Source organism: Dermacentor variabilis, chromosome 6 (genome assembly GCF_050947875.1).
Source record: "Dermacentor variabilis isolate Ectoservices chromosome 6, ASM5094787v1, whole genome shotgun sequence".
NCBI lineage: Eukaryota > Metazoa > Arthropoda > Arachnida > Ixodida > Ixodidae > Dermacentor > Dermacentor variabilis.
Window position 1 is genome coordinate 94,841,023 of NC_134573.1, and position 21,346 is coordinate 94,862,368.

A 21,346-nucleotide genomic window follows, 5' to 3' on the forward strand; every position below is an offset into this window, starting at 1 on the left:
CCGTGTTGTGGCTTTTATACGCTTACATCTTTCTATTACCCAGAAACCCAACAGTCTTCCGTCACGCTAGCCCCCCACCACCCACTCCTCCACCACATCTTTTGAAATGATTTGCACTCTTACAAACACCTAACTGTGAGAGGCAATGAAGTTTTCGCCATGTACACCAGGGCCTACATGGATGCATGCGAAGTTTCAGCTAGACAGCTTTATCCGTTTGTTGGAAGATATAGTTCAGAACTCCATAGGAAAACACGTTATATGGGTCCTATCAATAAGCAATTACTATAGACGGAAGCAGAATGTTGGGCACTCTACTTTCTCAAGTGCAAGCCCATTTTAACGTTACGTACACATACATCCCTCGAACGTAGTAATTATTGAGATAAGTATTCTAAGTTCGGAGGGATAAATAGAGCTTTATCGATTGCTTGGTTGATTGATTGACCTAATGGTTTACAGTTGGGGCGTTTGCCTAGCAGCACTTATTGTAGCTTTGCAGTGGTAGGCCTAAAGAAGTCAGTCGGAGCTATGGCGAAGCGGGTGAGCAAGCGTTTTTTGTCGTGTTCTACTTTATCCAGCACCGTGGCCAGTGCCCTGAGTAGAATCGTTCCCCAGTGAAAGAGGAGGTATCTTAGCATCCTAGGAGCAGGAGAAAAGAGGGGGGACGTGGTACTGCTTGAGCCGGGAGACACGCCAATTTCTTGGCCGTGACGACTCTGGTCTGAAGACGCTTCCATCCGCTCGATGAGGTCGTTAACAGCGGATGTTTGTTATAGTATCTGATAGGGACAGATGTACTGAGAGAGGTGCTTGGTGAAAAGGACCGGAGGAGTAGATTGGACCTACAACCAGATCAGCGAGCCGGCAGAAAGCATGTAGCCGAAAGTGGATGCATGGTGGAGATGCTTTGGCGCAAGTGGCCCTGCGATGTCAACGAACGAGCGAGCTGGCGAAATTTTTCAGCATATGCAAGCACTCGGAATACAGTCGTCGACTCGGAAGCATCCGGCCGGTAGGGTTGAATCGTGTCCTTAGTGCTTGAAGGTTCGTCTCTGTAAGGGAGAGAGAAAAATGAGATCCCAGTGGTGCTTTGTGTGGCAGTATTGTAAGCGAATGTGCCGAAGTGCAGAATAGGATCCTAATTCTAGCGGTCAGATGAAACATACAAGGCCAACATGCCGCCAAGGATGCGATTAAAACGCTCTGTCATCCCTTAGTTTGGGGATAATATGCCGTGATAGTGTGGTGAGTGGGGGGACACGCTTTTAGCAATGCTGTAATGACGTCGGAAAGGAAAACGCGACCGCGACTCGCTAAGTCATTGGCGAGGTGTTCGGTGCCGTAATATCAAGTTTGGAAGAAGAAAATTGACATCGTCTTTTTCTGCGGTAGATGACAGCGCTACAGTTTCAGCGTACCGCCTGAAGTGGTCTCTAGTGACAATAGCCCAGCGGTTGCCACTTGGAGTGCTGGGAACCGGATCATACGGTCAATGGCGACGCGCTCAAATGCTCAAGCGGGCATGGTAAAAGTTGAAATAGGCCAGCGGCATGTTGAGGAGGCGTCTTGCTTCGTTGGGCAAGCGTTGGCACATGGGGCTTTACCGTAAATACTGGCGAACGAATGGGTACATACCGCGCCAGTACTACCGGAGCTGGACGCGACAGCATGTCTTCAATACACCAGCGTGGTCACATTGTGGGTCACCCTGAAAAGTGACACAGATGTGGAAATGGAGGCGCCGGGAAATAACAAGCAAACAATTGCGGCCGCTGGAGTTGCAGTTGATGCGGTACAGCAGGTTATCCCAAATGATGAAGTTATCAAAATGATGGCGATGGAGCGTCAGAGAGATCGGAACTGGCAACCAGCTACACAGGATGTTTATAAGCGAAGAGATCCATGGGTCCTTCTGCTTCTCTGATTGCATGTCGGAAATGTTGAGGACGTAGCCACCGCAAGTGGAAATAAACGAGCGGACAGGATCAGAAGGCAGGGATCGGTGTTATAGAGTGTCCGCTTCTGAATACTTTCGTCCTCCACGATAAACAACGCGGATGTCGTATTCTTGCTGACGTAATACCCAATGAACAAGCCGCCCTGTCGGACGTTTTACTGAAGATAACCAGCATAGTGTATGATTGTCCTTCCCGATGTCAAATGGACGCCCATACACGTAAGGTTGAGACTCCCCGACAGCTCAAATAATAGCCAGACATTCGTTTTCACTAACGGAGTAGCTCGACTCGGCATTGACAAAGGTCTGCCTCGCATACGCGACGCGTACTCTTCAAACTCATTCTTGCGTTGTGCAAGAACAGCGCTAAGCCAGACACCACTAGCATCCGTATGGATCTAGGTTGGAGCAGAGAGATTGAAGTGCTGCAGAACTGGAGGCGAGGTGCGAAGGCGGCGCAGTTATTATAATACGCCGTCGCATGCCGGGGCCCAGGGCGATAGGGTAGAGCTGCCGGGAAAAATCTAGGTAAAGGGGGCGATGACGGAGGCAAAACTACGGACGGAGGATCGGAAATATGAGCATAGGCCAATAAATGTGCGAAGCTCTTTCGTTGTAGTTGGCTCGGGGAACGCGGATATCGCACTAAGTTTAGTTGGGTTCGAGAGGATACCGTCGTTTGAAACCCCATGACCGAGAATAGCAAGGTTGTCAGCGCCGAAGTGGTATTTCTTCCAATATAGTTGCAGTCCTGCAGTAGAGAGGCACACAAGGACTTGTTAGAGGCAGCTGAAGTGCGACGCAAAGTCAGTGGAAAAGGCCACAATGTTATCAAAGGAACAAAGTCACGTGTTGTAGTTCAGGTATTGAAGAATAGCTTCTATCTTTCTTTTCGAAAGTGGCCGGCGTGTTGCACAGCCCCAAGGGCATGACGGTGAGTTCAATTAGCCTATCAGGTGTTGTAAAGGCTGTATTTTGGCGATCGGTCTCTGCCGCTGGCACTTGTCCACATCCGAAGCGCAGATCCAACAAGGAAAACAATTATTCTCCTTGTAGGCTGTCCAAGGCACTGTCCCTGTGATGCAAGGGTTATACATCTTTGCGCGTTTTAAGGTTAAGGCGGGGTTAGCCGACGCAGAACTTTATCGAGTCGTTTTTTTTTCTAAAGAGGAGAACCGGAGATGCAAATGGACCATTAGAGGGGCTGGTTGAGCCAGGGTACAGCATGTCGTCAACCTGCTGGTCGATGATCCAGTGTTCAGCTGCCGAGACATAATACGGACACTGGGGCAATACATTATTTGATCAGTGCCGATATGATGAACGACTGCTGAAGCTCAGCCGAAGGACGGTTTGTCAATGTCGAATGAGGGGCCAAAACGCTGGAAGGTCTTAATGATTTCTGCATGCTGGAGAGGTGTGAGTTCTGTGCCGACGGCATGAGTGAAGAAGTTCACAAGTGCACCGGTTGCGGCGGGCGGAGTGACATCAGAAATCATAACTGATACCGTATTACCAAGCATGGTAGCTGGGACAATGCAATCGTCAGATTCTGAGCTCTTCAGGCATTCGCCGCGGAGTAGTAATGATGAGCAAGTGGAGGGATTGCACGCGTACAGGGCAGCAGGACCATTGCAAAACGTGACGACAGCAAAGGGAAGCCTAAAGTCCGGACGTCGCGCACAAGTGACCGACGGCGTAAACAAAACGAATGAGTTCGTGGCAAAGTTACGCGGCATAGGTACCAGAGCGGCTGAGAAAGGCGCAATGTCGATGTCAGAGGCGGCAACAACTTTAGAAGAATGGTGGTCGCCAGGCTCAAAGCATGGCACCGATAACGCAAGTTCGGCGCGAGCGTAGCCAGTAAAAGCTTGATTGACAGATAGGAAATTATTTCCAACAATGACGTCGGGCGAGGAACCAGATAGGACGACAAATATGACAAATAAATAACGCTTTGAATTAATATCCGGGCTGTGTACGATGATTAACGCTCAATGCGATGCTAGGTTGTCGTGCGCAGATATACATAGTTAAGGGGAGTGGTCATTTGTTCAAATTGCGGCAAAGCTTTTAATAATATTAGAAACAGTGTCTCCGGTGTATATGAGTGGGCGTACGGTGACTTCGTCTACGCACGTTTCAATTTCGATCTCAAGAGAAATGTGATGCCTAGGAAGTGTTGAAATGTTCGACAAAAATGCCGTTCTTGCCTCTATAATTGCGACTGTTAGTTTTCCTCTCGGGCTGGGCTCGGTCGGTGAACCATTTATGAAATAGATCGGTGACGTGGGGTAGGCGATAGGCGCGAATCGATGGATTGGGCGACAGGAAGACCAGTGCGGAGGAAAATTAGAAGAGTCATGAAGCGGAAGCCGAACAGGCATATCTGTTTAGGCGCCACACTGTGAGAAAAACGGATACTGCGACGAAGGCACAATCGTCCCACGTGGCCCAGGAAACCACATGACGAGCAAGCACATTGGCTGCTTATCGGCCGTTCCCCGCGGTTTGACGACAGGGGTTCCAACTGCCGAGTAAAGGACGGGAACTGCACGCAAAGGTGGCGACGGCAGATGGAAAGCGCCGGTGTTCCCGTAGGCGTCAGGTGTCCAGCGACTAGCTGCAGAGGAGGGGCAAGTGGCAGCGCCTCGGCAACTTGCGCTTGGATTATGTGACGAAGCGAAGGAGCCGAGAATGTCCCCGTCTCGGGTGCGCTAGTCGCCAGAGAGAGTGGACGAGCCAACTTCCGGCGGATGGACTGCTTTATCTGCGGCAATAAAGCGGAAACGTCGCGTCAGTGACGTCACGGCTGAAATTCAAGGGACAAAGATCCACTGTGTACTGCTGAGCAGCATAACGTATTGAGGCACGCTGTTTGCGCAGCTCGTCCTAATGTTGGCAGAGGTGAATCACCTCGGCTGCCGTCTGCGTACTTTTGGCGAGGAGCATCTGGGATGCATGGTCATCGATACCTTTCATGGCGTGCTTCATCTTGTCCGCTTCGTCCAGGGATGCGTTGGCGCGCTTGCAGAGCACGAGCACGTCGTCGGTCTAGCTTGCAAAGTTCTCGGCCTCGCGTTGAGCTCGACGGCGCAAGCGCTGCTCAGCAGCCCGCGAACGGCGGGAGGGCCGAAGAGCTCTGCCAAAGTTCTCGTGCAAGCCGACCAGGTAGTACGATCCGATTCATTATTTCGAAGCCAGAAGGTCGCAACATCTGTCAAGTAAAATATAATATTAGTGAGCTTGGCTTGGTCGTCCCACTTATTTTAGGCGCTCAAACAGTGATAACCAGGGAGCCTGTCATCCACGTCGTGGCCATTTGTTCCACTAAGTATAGCAGGATTGCGCTGCAGGATGACGCAAGAGAGGACAATGGTCGTAGGTACGGAACCAGCAGCCTTGCAAGGTCCCAGACCAACCATTGCTTTAGCTGGTGCTATAGCAACCGGCTGCGGAGTTCCGGGATGTAGAAGAGAATACCAGCACGTCCTAGCAGCACTGGATGTAGCTTTTCAGCGGTAGGCCTACACATGTGACTGGGAACTATGGCAAAGCTTAGCGAGCAAACGCTTCTTGTCTTATAATTTTACCAGCACCGTTGCCAGGGCCTTCTGTACAGAGTGAGTGATTGATTGATTGATTGATTGATTGATTGATTGATTGATTGATTGATTGAGTGAGTGAGTGAGTGAGTGAGTGAGTGAGTGAGTGAGTGAGTGAGTGAGTGAGTGAGTGAGTGAGTGAGTGAGTGAGTGAGTGAGTGAGTGAGTGAGGTTTAAGGTGGACGACACTGTTAACCCGCCTTAACGCCAATCTCATTCTACAGCACCCACTTGGGCACACCCTGTACGGAATATGCGGATCGAGCTTTTACCGGAATCCAACCTGGCACGTGAAGCGGCGTGTTGCGTTGGGTATCAACGGTCGTTCTGCTGTGCAACCATACACGCAACAGAGTTTTGTTCCATTCACCACTGCGTAGCAGTCGCGAACGCTGTCGCAAGTATTTTGCGAGCATGAAGATTCATGATTTGAAGGGCATCGCGCTTACTTCAACAGCAATTCCACCTCCGTAATTTCTCTAACGGTGCCCACCAAACGAACGGTGCCTGCTCATACGTGTACGTGTAGGGATCAGGCAGATATCGGTTCGCAAAGTCGGCTTGAAGAGCGTAGTAACTAATTTTTGTGGTTGCACAACACTAACGTGGTTTCCCTAAGCATGAACGTGTCAGCGCACGATTTTTAAGCTGTTTAATACGGTACAAAGCATAGGCGCAATAAAGTCAATGTTCTTAACAGCCGTGGACAGCTGTGCCATGTTACAACAGTTAATAACATACTCTTCACACATTTCAATCCTTCGAAAATATGGTGATATAAAGGCGAGTATTTTTCACCTGCGTATTTCGAGAGGTGTTTTCGGCCTATTTTGCTTCTGATAGAGGAGTATAAAAAATGCGCGTAAGTCTTAGAAAATCACCAGAGCTCTTCGTTGAATATTTTGTGTACTAGAAGAAAGGTGATTGAAAATATAAAACAAGAACAGAAGATTTGACCCTTCGGACACGTGATGTCACTACTTCGTTTTCTATTTTTTGTCTTTCTCAACGGGATGCACGCCGTGCATTCATGTAAACTGGTGACAAAATTTACAACAACACCTAAAGAAGTGTTGCAAATGGTAGTCACCACATACATTCAAATTCAAACCAAAATAAAACGCGGCACCCAGCAGCGCACTTAACTACAACTAGTACCGGCGCAAGACACAATAGCTTTAAAGGCAAGCGCCTTTTGGGGAAATGCGTGTACATCAACTGAATTTATCTCGGTGACCGTTTGCCACTAACCGTAATAACGGGAGGATTTCATAATAGTGTACGATGATGCGTGCCTGACTAACATAAGGAATTTTTTTTCTAGCGAAAGTGATTCACGCCCTCCCTCCCTCATTTTGTGTAAATGTAACATAATAGATTACTCAAATGTTTATGATAAAATAGGCACACGCATGCGTATCGCAAGAAAAACCATGGATTTAGAATTGAGCTGCGTACGAAAATTACCAAGGTTTCAAGGCAGACACCCTACAAATTCTTATAACGACATCTTCATTGATGAGAGCTTATCAGATCAGAAGTAATGAGCGTTGCCCCAATTTCAAAGCACAAAAGGACGAGAAAATACTCACTGATGCCTGTCTTTCAATTTCACTTAACATTTTTAACCTAAAGCTACGCCATATATAGGCTTGCTTTTTGTATTTGTCCATTTTATTTCACGCAATATGCCCATTCTTAAAATTTTTTCTTCAGCAACAGTACGACTACAACCGACAGAATATCTTGGTGTGGTAAACCTGACAAAACAAAATGCCAAGTAATATTTGCGTCGGCGTTTGGCAGAAGAAAAGTCCTCGGGTGGGTGGGTAATCGACGGCTTACAAACCTTTCTGCCAACCTGTGAACTTAAAGATGTCTAAAATCTTTTGAGCACGACGCCGAAATTGCGCAGCGGGAAGGAGGGGGGGGGGCTACTTCACGCACTGTTATGGAGGTTTTCGGGAGCTTTGAGTATGTCTCTCTGTTTGCCTGACTGTCTGCCTGTCTTTCGGTGCCTCAACTGTTCCAGCCGACAGTGTTATTCATGGTCTAATAGGGCTGCTTTGTTGATGAAACTGGGTTCGAAAGCAATCGTCAGACGACGGGTATGTGACGCGGGTCCTGGGTATGTGACATTTTGCATGTAAGGTTTATCGTGTTAAGCCGCTTCATTCCAGATTTTATTACTGGGTACGTGCGACTGCTTGTGATCCACTCTTCCAGGAACCCAGTAGACTCCAACTTTGGACAAATGCGTATTTTAAACTATGTATGTGCTACACCTAAATAAATCTCTTCGATGTAAATTTGGGGCCACGGGTATGTGAAACTCGGTACGTGCAAGTCAACGGCCCCCTTTAACACCATCTTGGGTTACTTCCTTGCCCTAAGCAATGGATGTCTCAGAATGACAATTTAAGATGTTAAATAAACGTCACTTCACATATTGCTCGAATTCTAACCGCATTACCAGCGACAGTCACTATGAGATTAGCTCTGTCGTACTTTTTGGTTTCACTTTGGAAACGTGTTCAATTGTACGGGTATTTTAAATTAGCAAGCACCGTGATATGGTGCATAAGCTTGCTTATTTATGTGTTTCGCGAAATCAGCCATGTTCGATTATGTGTGTGGTAAACAGTTGAATTGCGCCTCTCGGATTGGTAAAACTGTTTTGCGAGGAGGCGTACCATATTGCACGTTGCTGTTGCAATATGATACAGATATTGCAAGCCTGTTAAACATAAAAAGGTGCCGCGCGATTTGTAGCGCAGCACTTTTTGCCGACTTTTGCTGGCTTCTTCTTGGCATGGCAGTTTTATGTAGTGCGTATTCAGCAACAGAAAGCAGGGTCTGGAATTGACCACCTGGGCAGAGAGTTAACATGTACTGACGTGGCTGCAGTAACTTCTGTGGGCGTTTTTTTAAACAAAGTGTTCGACGTAAAAGCAAAAGAGTGTATATAGCCTCGCATAAGTAAAAAGCAAGCTAACCACTGCATATTGGTTATCCTTAGCTGCAGCAGTTTCAAAACCTAATAAAGATTGGGCCTAGAGATTTGACGCGGTTTTAATAATCATAACAAATTTAAACATTTGTTTCACATATAGAATCTGTGAAGAAATTATCGTGCCGTATACGGCGGCAGCTTGCAATGTGTAAGGAAAGAAAGCCACTGTTCACGCTAACTTCTTCTGTCGACTTCTGCAGGCAGTAGTGAGGCGAGATTCACTAGTGGAAAACCTAGCGCTGCCGTCGGCGTGACGTGGTATGAGGGATCACGTAGACACAGCGGCCGCGTTGGCAGCTTCGGAAGCACCAAAGCAAACTGAAAACGAAAGTTTAAGGTGCCGGCTACGCTGCGGTTCTGATTAAGTGAGGATGTCTGCTTGACAACACTTGAGACCAATATAACAGGTAGTGGCTGGCTTTGAAGGCGTCCAACATTCTAGGCTACTGGTCGGTGGCGCAGTGCCGCGCGTACGCAACGCCAGCCCGGTGTTGCCCATCACACGTACCCACATCACAACATGCGGCGTGCAGCTTGGAACGCGAAACTTTGAACCACCAAGCAGCTATTGGCTACCACCCGGGTTTGCAGGAAGCACTTTCACAAGGAAGACTTCTGCCACGGCGTCGGGGCTGCGACGTTCGGTGCATAAGTAGCAGAAAGCGCGCACTGAGACACACGCCCGCGCGCTGCCCGCCTAATGTCATGAAGCTCTGGTCTGGGAACTTGTTGATGCTAGACACTGGCAAACTCATTAGAATGGAAAGGGAATGGTAAGAAGCACATTAAGAAAACGCATAGCGTATGCTCATGTTTGTGTTAGCACCAAACAATGAACGTACTCGATTAACAAGAGAAAAGAAAAGCATCGGAAAATCGCTTCCTAAGGTAAACATGCAGCGTAATACAACGTTAAAAATAATGATATTGAAACGCCAAAGAATTTGGAAAATAAAAAAATAAATAAAGATTTATTCGTCCCAACGCCATATCAAATGTCACCCTAGGCGTCGAAGTCCCTAGTTAAGAAGAAATTATTTTGGAACAGCTCTGATAGCATTCACACAATAATGATTGCTTATGTACGGTCAAAGATATGCTGCGGCCTAAAGCTCACGGCACGGTTGGAAACAGTGCTCGCAGCGAAAGCTAAACGTTGTGTGGGCACATGCATGCAGATGCTCTGTCGGTCACTGCGAATCCGTGTGGTCTCTCCATTGGGGCTTTCTTCTGTTATGCTCTGTTTCGTTGCAAAAACAACCCACTACAACAACATAACTCAAATAGTTTGCTCTCAGCGACTGCCTACCTTTCACGCAAGAAACGGTTGCGGCGGACTCAATCGTGGCCACCACGCCACCACCGTGGGCGCACACTGTACGTGTTCGGTCTGTAAACCATTCTGTGCTTTGTTTGCCCAGAATTATTATATTCACAATAAAAGCTTGTGTCGTTTCGAGAATATGTACAAAAATCTCCGAGAGGGCTCCCATGTGGTGTTCCTATTGATCGCTGATAGCCAAGCCCATGAGGAGCGCACCGAGTTATCCCTCGTACTACGCAATCGAGGCGCTTCCGACGGGTGGAGGCGCCGTAAGTCCTCGCCGCTAATATGTTTGTTGATAGAAAGAACGGTAAGGGAAACTCTTGTTAGAAGGCGGAGTCATAAAGGAGCTATAGAGTCTGTGAAATTGGCCCACTGGCACAGCTATAAATGTGACAAGTATGAAATTGGGGTGCCGCATACTGCGCGGCTCTTAGACAATGCGAAGACATATAAAAAGGGTATTTTCAGTCCTTGAAGACATTCTTGTTTTTGGTATGCTTCTTTCGCCTTGCCGGCTGCCATAAACGAAGTCGTTTGGTCCTCGCCGGTAGTTCATAAAGCCGAGAAATGGACGCGCACGGGCAATGGCAAAAGCTCGCGGACACTGAAGCTGATGTTAGTTCAGGCTTGATAATATGGCACACCCTTGAAACGAGACCAAATTACATGGACGGAGTAAGACAGCAACATGCAACAAAAAGGGAAAAAAAGATATATATGTATAGTTACCAGCGTGTCAAATTCTTCGAGTCCAGTTTTTTTTTTGCAGACTGCAGTTTTCACGCTTTTATGTAGAGTGACCAACGCTTTACGGCCCGTAACGGAGCACCAGGGCTTCCATACGGTGCAAACAAAATTGGATTTCACTGCAATGCTACCAATCTGTGCTCGAGGTTGTGGATCCGGAGCATTGGTGGAGATTTTGTGTATGCGAGCTGCTTGAGTACCGTGGGTGAGCTTCATTATTTCCTCAGGTATTATAAACGCATCGTTTCCCCTTAAGACACGTGCTGAGTCATAACAGCACCTCTCGGATAGGAAAAATATGGAAATCATCGAAAGCACGCAACAGATAAAAAGAAATGAAGAGATTTAACATTAGTGAACGTATTACCACGGTAGGCACATTTTTGTGGTTGGGAGAATGGTGCTAGTCCATGGAAGATGGTTCGTGGGCAGCAGCAGCGAGTGATCATCTGCCTGGTAATGAATAGTGTATGAAGGCCGTAAAACTGCATAAGGAAACAGCAACGTTAATATTACTATGGTGTGTGAAACAAAAGAAATAGACCGTCACCTTCTTGGACAAGTATAGTAAATGAATTTGCATGCTATTAATGCGGCTGTGAAACAATTATCATCCTGTACTGCTGCGGCTCTTTGTCCTCTGCCACATTCATTCCTAACTAGTGTCACTCATCACACCTCCCGCGCGTTAGTCGCTGTCTAGGATGAGAGAGTGAGGCTTCACTCTTGATGTGTTTTATTGTCATAACCTCACCGCTGGGACTAGCTCCTTTTGGAATGGCGAAAAAGAAAAAAAGAACGATGTGAGCCTGGTCAAAAAAAAATAAACATATCCTTTTTTTATTCTTTTATGTTTTGCAACGCTTTCATTTCAAGAAACCTCGGTCTATATCTCGCATGCATGCAGTTATGAGGTTTTAATGAATAATATTGAGAAACAAATAATTCCTACGCAATCTGCGCAGTAACGCATAGGAATAACTTCCTGAGTAGGCTTATGCAGCGCGACCAACGTAGCACCAAAACCCGCCGACTCTACATTGAAAGCTTCGCTTGGGTATAATGGTGATTCTAAATGTGCCCTCACGCAGGCATCAACTGTGTACCGCCGCGAACATGTGGGATGTCGTATAATATCACAATTTCCATTCGCTCCGCGCTGTAATGCAACAACAGCCTGCGGAGCCGATACAACCCTCTTCCTGAAACCTCTGCTTTACCGAGCTACCTTGGTGCAAAGAAGCGCGAAGTAACGTCGCCTTTCTATAAACTTTTGCTTATTTTATTCGCGCTGCCTCTCCCCATACGGTCGTACGCTATGCTCACCATACTCCCTCTGTACTAAGGAGCCTCCGTGCTCCCTGCTGCCCAATTTCTTTTTGCCTGCGAGAATAAACAACACAACAAACTAAATAATAGGTTGATGCGCATTTAGCCGTAAATAATTGTGGTGCTTAATGCAATGTTAAGAGGCAAGTTTCGTGCGATTTACTTGCGATAAAAAGAATCGAAATTAATTATTTGCTTTAAAGCGTCTATCTTCTAATGATCCGCAATTTGTACCACTAAGAGATTTTCACAATATCAACCGTTACTTATAAACCTTTACCAGAGCGGTATGCTCCATCGAGCCGAAGGTACGGCAACATCAAACTGCTCGCTCGACAAAGAGGCTAGACGCGAGCTGCTTTCTTTCACATTACATCGTGGCGTCCTCCCACTGCGGTTCCCTGTTATACGATGTGATACATGAAAAAGTCGCTCGCAAGCAAGGCTTGTTTCTTCTTTTTTTTTTGAAATAGGCATCACGAGACCAGTGAATACAATTAAATCAGCACGTTAGAGAATGGCCAAGGCAAACGACGTTTTCCATCTCGTTATCTGGCGTCTGTTGGTTTACTGCGACATGTACGAGAAAGAGCTATCTCCCGCCCCCTCCCCTTAAATGAAAGAAAAAAAAATACCCGGGTGTGTATTTACCACCACATAAGCTTCATTTAAATTAGCGTCCAAAGGCACCTTTCTCTTCCGTGAAAAAATATTTGGGAGCATGAACGCTTATTTACCCTATATGAGGGCAACTCTATTTTGATTTTCTGTAAAGCCACTGTTGTTCAGTATTGCACAACGCAAATAAATATTTATAACCATTTTGAGCGGTCTTGCGGCTAAGTAGTAGTTTCTTAAACGCATTGAAAAGCGCCTGAAGAGTTGTTGCGGCACATATATTGTTCTAAATATTTTTCAGACGGAATAAATATGAAGCAAACATCTGCGAAGAAAGCGCGAAATTCACACAATTGTGTTATGACTTCTATCAAAAATGAAATAAAATGTGCTCCGGCACTTTGGTGCGAGCGTGGGCTACGTGACTTTATATATGCTAATTTTTCACTTGATGATCTACAGAGAGCCGCAAAGTCCATCAAAGCAGGTTTTATCACACTAGGGAAAAAATTAAAGAAAGTGCGTGCGACGTCGGTGCAAATCACTCTGCAGATCTTCGCAGCAGCTCACCAACGACATAGCGACTATAAACAAAGACCGCGCGCTTTATCCACAACCTGTCATTGCTGGACATCGCAGGAAGTGGTTTAAGTCCATGTGCCTTTATTTTCCTTAGTTTTGTAGTTTCTTAGTTTTCGGCTGTTGTATTGAGGCGCTGCTCTATATTGTACACCTAACCGCGTGTTTGCAGGGTTGCTCACGTTTTCGCAGCGTGGTAAAAGCCGGAGCCTTTGTAAACAACAAAATCATTACTGTACGTACAAGCGCCGGAAGCAATAAAGCAGTTCACGGAACATTAGTGAGAAAGAACGCGCGCAACACCTTATCAGGTGAAAACACTTCACATTTGCAACGCCGAACAGCAGAAAACAGTGCACGGAACTATTTGAGTCCTGATTCTGATCTTGCCGATCACGTTTATCCTCCGCAATGAGGGAACTTAGATGTGCCACTTGAATAGCACAATTCTGTGCACGGTCGAAGCGCGGAATCCAACGCGAACGGAGCAATCACACTACACAATATTTGCGTGTTTGCAGCTTTCACAGCTTGCACAACTATCACAAGTACCAGATATTCCATTTTTCTTGTGCGACTTGTTTTCTTGCAGACGATCGAAAGCTGGAGCATTGTATTGCAAATAAAGTTTGCCTTAGAGGTTCTGAATTGAAAATGAATGAGCAAATGACCAATATTCTTCAGGGCACTTAAATAACTCAAGTTTGAAGCACACGTTGCCGCAAAGAGATGTTCGACATTCACTCTTACAAGAAAGGTTAGTGAAAAGGTAGTAGTGAATGTAGTTACTGAACTTATCACTCATCACTACCGCTTTACTTTCTGAGTAAAGCACTTATGAGTAAGGGTAGCCCTTACTCAGCAGATAGTATCTTTGAAAGATAATTTAGTGAAGATTTACACGACCGTCTCCGGTGATCTATTATGCTGTTTATAGTGCCCGTCCTAATTAGTTGTTTTGATTAGATGCAGATTGTATCATTATGTCTAATTATTTATTATATTTAATTATTCATCTGCCTTCTGGCGTACAAGTGCGCATATTGTACTACTAAATACGTAACACCTGCTCCGGAAAGTCGTGCATTTGTATTCATAAATTGTGCAGTTGTATCAAGATAAAAAATACGTAAATGCCATGTAGCTGCACACAACGAAGTTAATGTTGCGTGCCGTCGCGTATAAATACACATATTATTTTTCGCATTCCGTATAATTACATAATTAGTGTTTATTATTTATTCGACTTCTCAAATATGAACAATAAATGAAAAGCATAAATGATAAAATTGCACATCAACGTGAAAAAAACTTCCGGTAAAGGTTGCTGTTGCCCAACACGTGCTATACAAAAGGGCTTTTCCAGGGGTGAAAGCGGTTCGCAATACTAAATTCTCTCGAAAGCCAAAATTGTGTATTCGTAGTGGTATTAGAACCGCGTAATAAGATGATGTTTGGGCACATTTAAGTCTGGTCAGGTAACCATTAGGCAAAGGTTATGCGATAATGAGCGATTCCAGTGTTTATATAGCATGCGTGTTTAAGACAGTCTTTTTTTTTTCTCGTTAGGACTGATTTTTCCCCCGCCTCGTATTTTGCAGTATCACAAACACTACAAAATCACGAACATATTGAGAAAAAAGTGCCTAATGCGCTGCGGTGCCACCATGCAGTGAACATTTGATTTGTTGAGAACGACGCCAAATGGTTTTCCTCATGTGCTCAAAATACAAAGTTGTCACGAAATTGAACTGACTGTCGCTAACAGAGGACGTTACCATCGCATATCGCACGCTGAGCAGGTCACTGATCTTATTACAGCTTTAAAAAAAAAGATTCACCCGCAGCTTCCTATTCGAGCAACGACCACTGGCTCTTTGGTCGTCCCAGATGTCATCAACGCAGATCACAAGCTATTGAAACTCCACTTCGGTGTCACGGCGATTCACTGCACACACATTCATCACTTCCTTCCTCTATTCTTCTTTCTATTCCCCCTTTCCCTCACCCCCAGTGTAGAGTAGCAAACCGGACGCTCGTCTAGTTGACCTCCCTGCCTTTCCTCTCTTTGGCATCTCTCTCTCTCAAAGAATAAAGTGCAAGCCCAAGTACATCTCTACATCGTGAAAAAAACGCATACGGTCATATATAACGGTGTTATACAAACATGAAACAAACAGTCTTTGGATAATATGCACGCTAGACGCGCATGGGAACGCGTAATGGCTAGCTAACGACGTGGTGCCCCATCCACACTATACGTGGTTCAGCCAGTGCCCGCCAGGTGTAGACTGCACTCGATAGCCTGCTGAATGAGCTCAGTAGGGGGTTGTCTTTCATCTCACACCACGCACAAAACATATGGTGCGTAGCGGGCCCGTTGATTCCCAAGCGCGGTGGCGGAGCATTCATCGTACGCAGAAATCTTATCTTTATAGAAAACTTTACAGTAGGGTCTATTATGAGTTACCGGGATGGTTCAAGCAGCTGTGGTATTACAGGGATACATCCATACCGAAATCATAACAGCTTACACAAGGTCATTCCTCCTTCATAGTTGGACTTAAATGCATTCGGTATGCGTTTGCCACAAAATATTATTCCTAGCTTTTCGTCGTTCTTTACTAAAAAAACTCATGGTGGTTCGGTACCTATAGAGTTATGCTGCTGATTACCGGGTCATAATTTTCATTCCCAGCAGCCGTCATTCTCTTATGTTCGACGCAGTTAGTGCGGGGAAAAGGTAGAAAAAAGCCAAACAAGCCCGCAGCCATGTTTTTAGGTGCAGTCGTGCTATTCCCCCGGTTTAAAACAGCGGCGGGACACGGTTTTTTTTTTCTGGCTCTTTTATTTTTCTGCGCAGCATGTTCTATAATTTCGAACAACATCGCACTCCATTCCTGTGTCTGGAGCGTTTTGTACACTCGACCTGTGTAAGCTGCACTATGGATATCTTTTTTTGTGTGTGCGTGAGTAATGATTCAAGCCTACATAGTGCCAGTTAGAGATATGCCGCGCAAGCTGTGATGCTGCACAGCGTTTCCTCGCGACGACCACAGCTGCGAATTCAGCCTGGTACGTCTATTTCCTGCGGAAAGTTGCAGTAATGCATTTGTTGCCATGGTGTTTTATAGGGATTGCGTAGAGCGCCGACATTCTATCGAAAGAGGCACAGGTCTTGAAAAATATCTGAGCAAAGGCGATATTGAATTCTAAGTAAATTGAAACCAATGAATTTGCCATAATGTATACAAATGCAATGAAAAAAAATTCTTGTTCTCACTAGCTTTACTAAAAGCGCTTGTGCGCAGTGGATAATAAGTGTTCCTCTGCAGTTTTGCTCTTGAGACGGCATTTAGGTTTTCTTTAATTACAAATAAACTTAGCAGGGCTGCCTCTCATTAGTGTGCTTATTCAATGCAGTGTCCGTCATAACAGCTCATAAACAGTGCTTTTTCTTCCACAAAAGAAAGATATTTATTGATTGTCGTCATGTGTTTTTGCTTATTTAGATTCGGACCGGCAATTGAAGCGACCTCTTTTGTTTCACTGACACCTGCAACAACACAGGTTTTAAAAGCCCTTGCCCCGAGCAGATAAACTTATTAGTAAATACAGGCATAGACAACTGATCATGATGCTAAAAGGTTTGTGGAGTCAAACGCGTCCAGCGAAGGTACAGCTGTGTCATGGTTTGGCACCGTAATGCTTGTGCAGCAAAGCTGAAGCATAATATGTAGGTGAATGGTAAATCTAGAAGTTGCTGGAACTATAGATGGTGGATAGCTCGAGCAATCTCAGCAAAACTTGACCGCAGCAAAAGATAATCAGAAAAGGGCGTTGACGACGCCTGAAAACGGCTAGGAAGAAGCAAACAAACACTGACACCAAGGGCAACATAGGGGAAATGGTTGTGTTTGCTAAAAAAATAAAGAAACGATAAATTAATTTTGTTTATTAAACACAAGTAATTTTGCCTATGTTGTCCTTGGTGTCAGTGTTTGTTGGGATTTTATGATATGACTGATACCGCACTGTACCTTGTTGTTCTCTTTATGATTGTATTTTTCCCGCTCCCCTCTGTAATGCCATTGACCTTGAGGGTAAATAAATAAATGAATAAAAATCGGGCCCCTTCGTTAACTCTATTTCTTCTAGGAAGAAGAAGGGCACTGTAAAATGGTACATGTTTTCTAACACTACTACCAACTATAGCCGAGAGAGCGACGGTGTGCTGCTTAGCTGGGTTCCCCCACAACCAGTTCCAACCGGTTAGACCGCGCTCTGACCTACAGTCGGGTCACATTAAATTCACTGACATTAGCACAATGGGTTGGCGGGCTAGTTGGTACGAATCCATGAATACTTTGTTTAGCGCAAAACGACAGGCACAAGAAAGACGTCCAGGACAAGGCGCTGCTCTCAACTGACATCATTTTAATTGCGTCACTCCTTTATAGACCGCTAAAACCAGAGGAACATGCGCAGTGAGCACCACGCGGTGGAGCCACAAACATCCGATCCCAAGAGTGCACTCATGCGACAGAATCCAAAAAACCAAATTCAGCGCTGTACAAGCTTAAGGAAGGCAAACTAATGCACTGTGACCCCAATGACTGAATGAAAAATGCTTCCGATAACTCTCGGGCGGTGGTGTCACGGCTCTTTTTCAAAATCGTGGTATCACGAAACATGGGTTTGCACTTGCATGTTTTACAATGCTGAGCCAAATGGGAACCTGTGCCTGTTGGTATGGATCGCTCATTTTCTCTAAAGCGCCTTGTCCTGGTCGTCTTTCTTGTGCCTGTCGTTTTGCGCTAAACAAAGTATTCACTGACATTACTTTCAGGACAGACCCTGTAAACAAAATGTCTAAATGGGTACAAGAAGACGAATTTAAACTTAACCGCCCCCAAAATTTATGTGTTGTTTTCCCAAAAACCCAGGACTAGTTTCAGATCGCAGTATAGAAGTATCGCAGTATAGAGGCGTGTGGTGCAACGAATACCTGTAAACAAGAAGCACAAGTTTTAGGTAACCTTCTTGGCTGGAAATTTACCTTCACTCCACATATAAGATATCTCAAGGGAAAATGCCCAAGGACGATAAACTTATTGAAATTCTGCCTCATAAGACATGGGGAAGTGACAGCAAGCGCTTATTGAACCTCTACCGGAGCCTTGCTAACTCATGTTTGGATTACAGTTCCATGGTATATCACTCTGTCACGCACAGCGGGCTTGAGGCGCTGGATCACGTCCGCCATCTGGATAACTGCCCCGCCACAGGTGCCTTCAGAACAAGACTTATGGAGAACCAATATGTGGAATCAAACGAATATTCCCTTCACCTACAAAGAACATGCAGCAGCTTCACATATTTCCTCAAAGTACAGTCTAATACTTGACATTCTTGCTACACAATGCGTTAACAATGTGACATGTGCTGCACTATTCTGTAATCGGCCATCAGTGAGAGAGCCTTTTTCAATTCGGGTCAGATAACTTAGTGATGGAATGCGTGTCCTAATCCTCGAACGTTGCCTAATCACGCCAATAAAGCTATTACCGCCGTGGCAATGGCAAATCGTTGAATGCGCCACATCATTTGTAGGTGTTACAAAACACACTACCGATGTGCACATGCATATGCACTTTAGAGAGCTCCTTTAGAAGTAAACCTGGCCAGTGTTTTACACAGATGCGTCAAAATCACAAACCTCTTTCGCGGCTGTCGGATCATCGTTTTCGGAATCTGACGTTCTGCATCCTTTAACCGGTATCTTCATGGCAGAGGTTTATGCTACTAAACACTAAACCCATTAAGAAAGTAAAACTCCCAAAGGGCATTATATTCATAGATTCCATGACTGTCGTCAAATCTTTACAATCGTTACGAAAACAGAAAAATCCGGTCATAAACGACCTCTATTCACTGCTCTCCAAAACATATCCAAGTAACCAACAGGTTTGAATATGTTGGCTGCCTGGTCACCAGATGTGGCACCCAACATATTCAGGAACGTATCCCCGTTCCTGCCAACATAGTGGCAGGAACGGGGATACAACTTCCTACGCAAAGAACTTTGGAGCTAATGGCAAGACTTGTAGGATGAGTAAACATTAAATGGGCTCCATGTATTTAGGCCACTTTTAGAGAACTGGCCATCATGAACAAAGTCACGACGATCTCAAGTTTTCTTTTGCTGCCTCGCAATAAAGCAGCCATATTGTGCACATTCCTACCTTTTAACTGGCATGGTTTAACTGTGGCAGGTGTGGCGAAAGAAAGATCATAATCCACGTCTTCCTGGAATGCGGGAAAGCAGAAGCAGAGCAAAAAAGGCACTTTGCTTTGGCATACAAACAAATTCTTTTAAATCTGACACTGTTTCTTGGCTCAGAACTACTGTTTGAAACGAATGCAGTGCTTTACTTCTTACATGATGTTGCACTGCATGTAATTAACCCGACAGACTCGTCGCTCTCGGTCTCTTTAGAAGGTAGGGCTGCGAGAGTATTATTTTGTAGAGCACGTGCTTCCAGACCCTTGTGCTCAAGGGTCTTAGTGAGGCGGTAGTGATAGTGCGATTGACTCATTTTTTTTCGTGTTACTTCATTTTAGTGTATATTTTATGTTAATCGCCCACATGACTAATCCTTGACATTATTTTATTACTTGCATATTTTACGTGCATAACAATAATATTTTCAGCCCCTATACAGCCTCACTACATCTGACAATTGCCATTCTCGGCATCACTCAGTTCCGCACACCATTTCTTGGCGCGGTTTGGCCATCTCTGGCCGTTGAGCCAAAGAACTCTACAAATCATCATCAATACGAACTGAAAAGAATATCTTTTTGACCTTTCAGGGGTTTTAGACGAAGTGCGTAGAAAGTTGCCCGCTGCTCTGAAGACAATTGAAGCCGGTAATTGAATATTTATTGAAAAAGGGGACATGACGTTGCCAATGTGCACCGAAAGTGTGGAGTATGTCGGTTAATTATTATCTTAGGAAATGATTACTTTCGCAATTTCTATGTGGTACACGAGCCACGTAGTTGGTTTTTGCTTTGTCCGTGGTGAAATATGCAAGGCACGTTGTTTATATTTCATTGAATTGGAAAATAATTTATGGTTAAGACAAAATAAATCTCAATAATACCACAATAATAAACCATTGTTGCTAGTCTGCACTTGTCCGTCTCTTATACCCTGTCCCCGTTCGGTTGGGCCATTCTTTGAGTAAAGATCACCAGCACGGCCAACAGTTAGTACTTTCGAAGAAATGTTTAACCTGTGTAGATTAATTACGGCCTTCGTAGAAATTAATTTATTTAAGTGTTATAGAGTATCATTGCACAGTTTCTGCAAATTTATCTCAAAGTCTTAAAGCAACTGTGCATGGGACCGCGTTTAAGTTTGTTGGAAATGGACATTATATTAATTCCGTTTAGCGTCGAAACATGATGCATTTTTTTTTACTATGAAGATTTGCCTTAAGGCATAATCTTTGGCGACAGTTACATGTGTACTGCAAGACCTGCGTCATGTATGAATTGAACCAGTGTTCTGGGGTATATGCTGTTACGCACTCACCAGCCATAGTCGTCGTGGCACTGTAGCTGAAGCCAGCTTACAGTAGCGAACGCGAGTGTTCCGCTTCCAGGCATAGAAAAGTCCGTACTAAGTTGTGGGTATCCGCTTCTTTCACTGGAAGGGGACAGTATGAACAATTTTCCCGCGGTTTTGAAGTAGGCTGAGCTCTATTTACACGAGATAACTAGTGTAAGGATCACCACTTCCTGGAACCTCCTAAGCGCAACTTCATCCGCGCAACCAATTTGACGCGTGAAGGAGCAGTCACAGGATGAAATAAGAGCGCGTATGTCATGCCAGAGGTGATTTTCGTTCGTATGGAGTGAGGTTACGGGTGCGGTGGGAAGAGCGTTGACAGTGGATCTCGGTTGAGAGGGCCGCGTCCCTGGTGGACAACAGAAATGTTGTTAGAGTTCGTAGCATGGCCAGGAATGTGGTGTGATCATCATCATCAGTCTGGTTACGCCCACTGCAGGACAAAGGCCTCTCCCATACTTCTCCAACTACCCCGCTCATATACTAATTGTGGCCATGTCGTCCCTGCAAACTTTTTAATCTCGTCCCG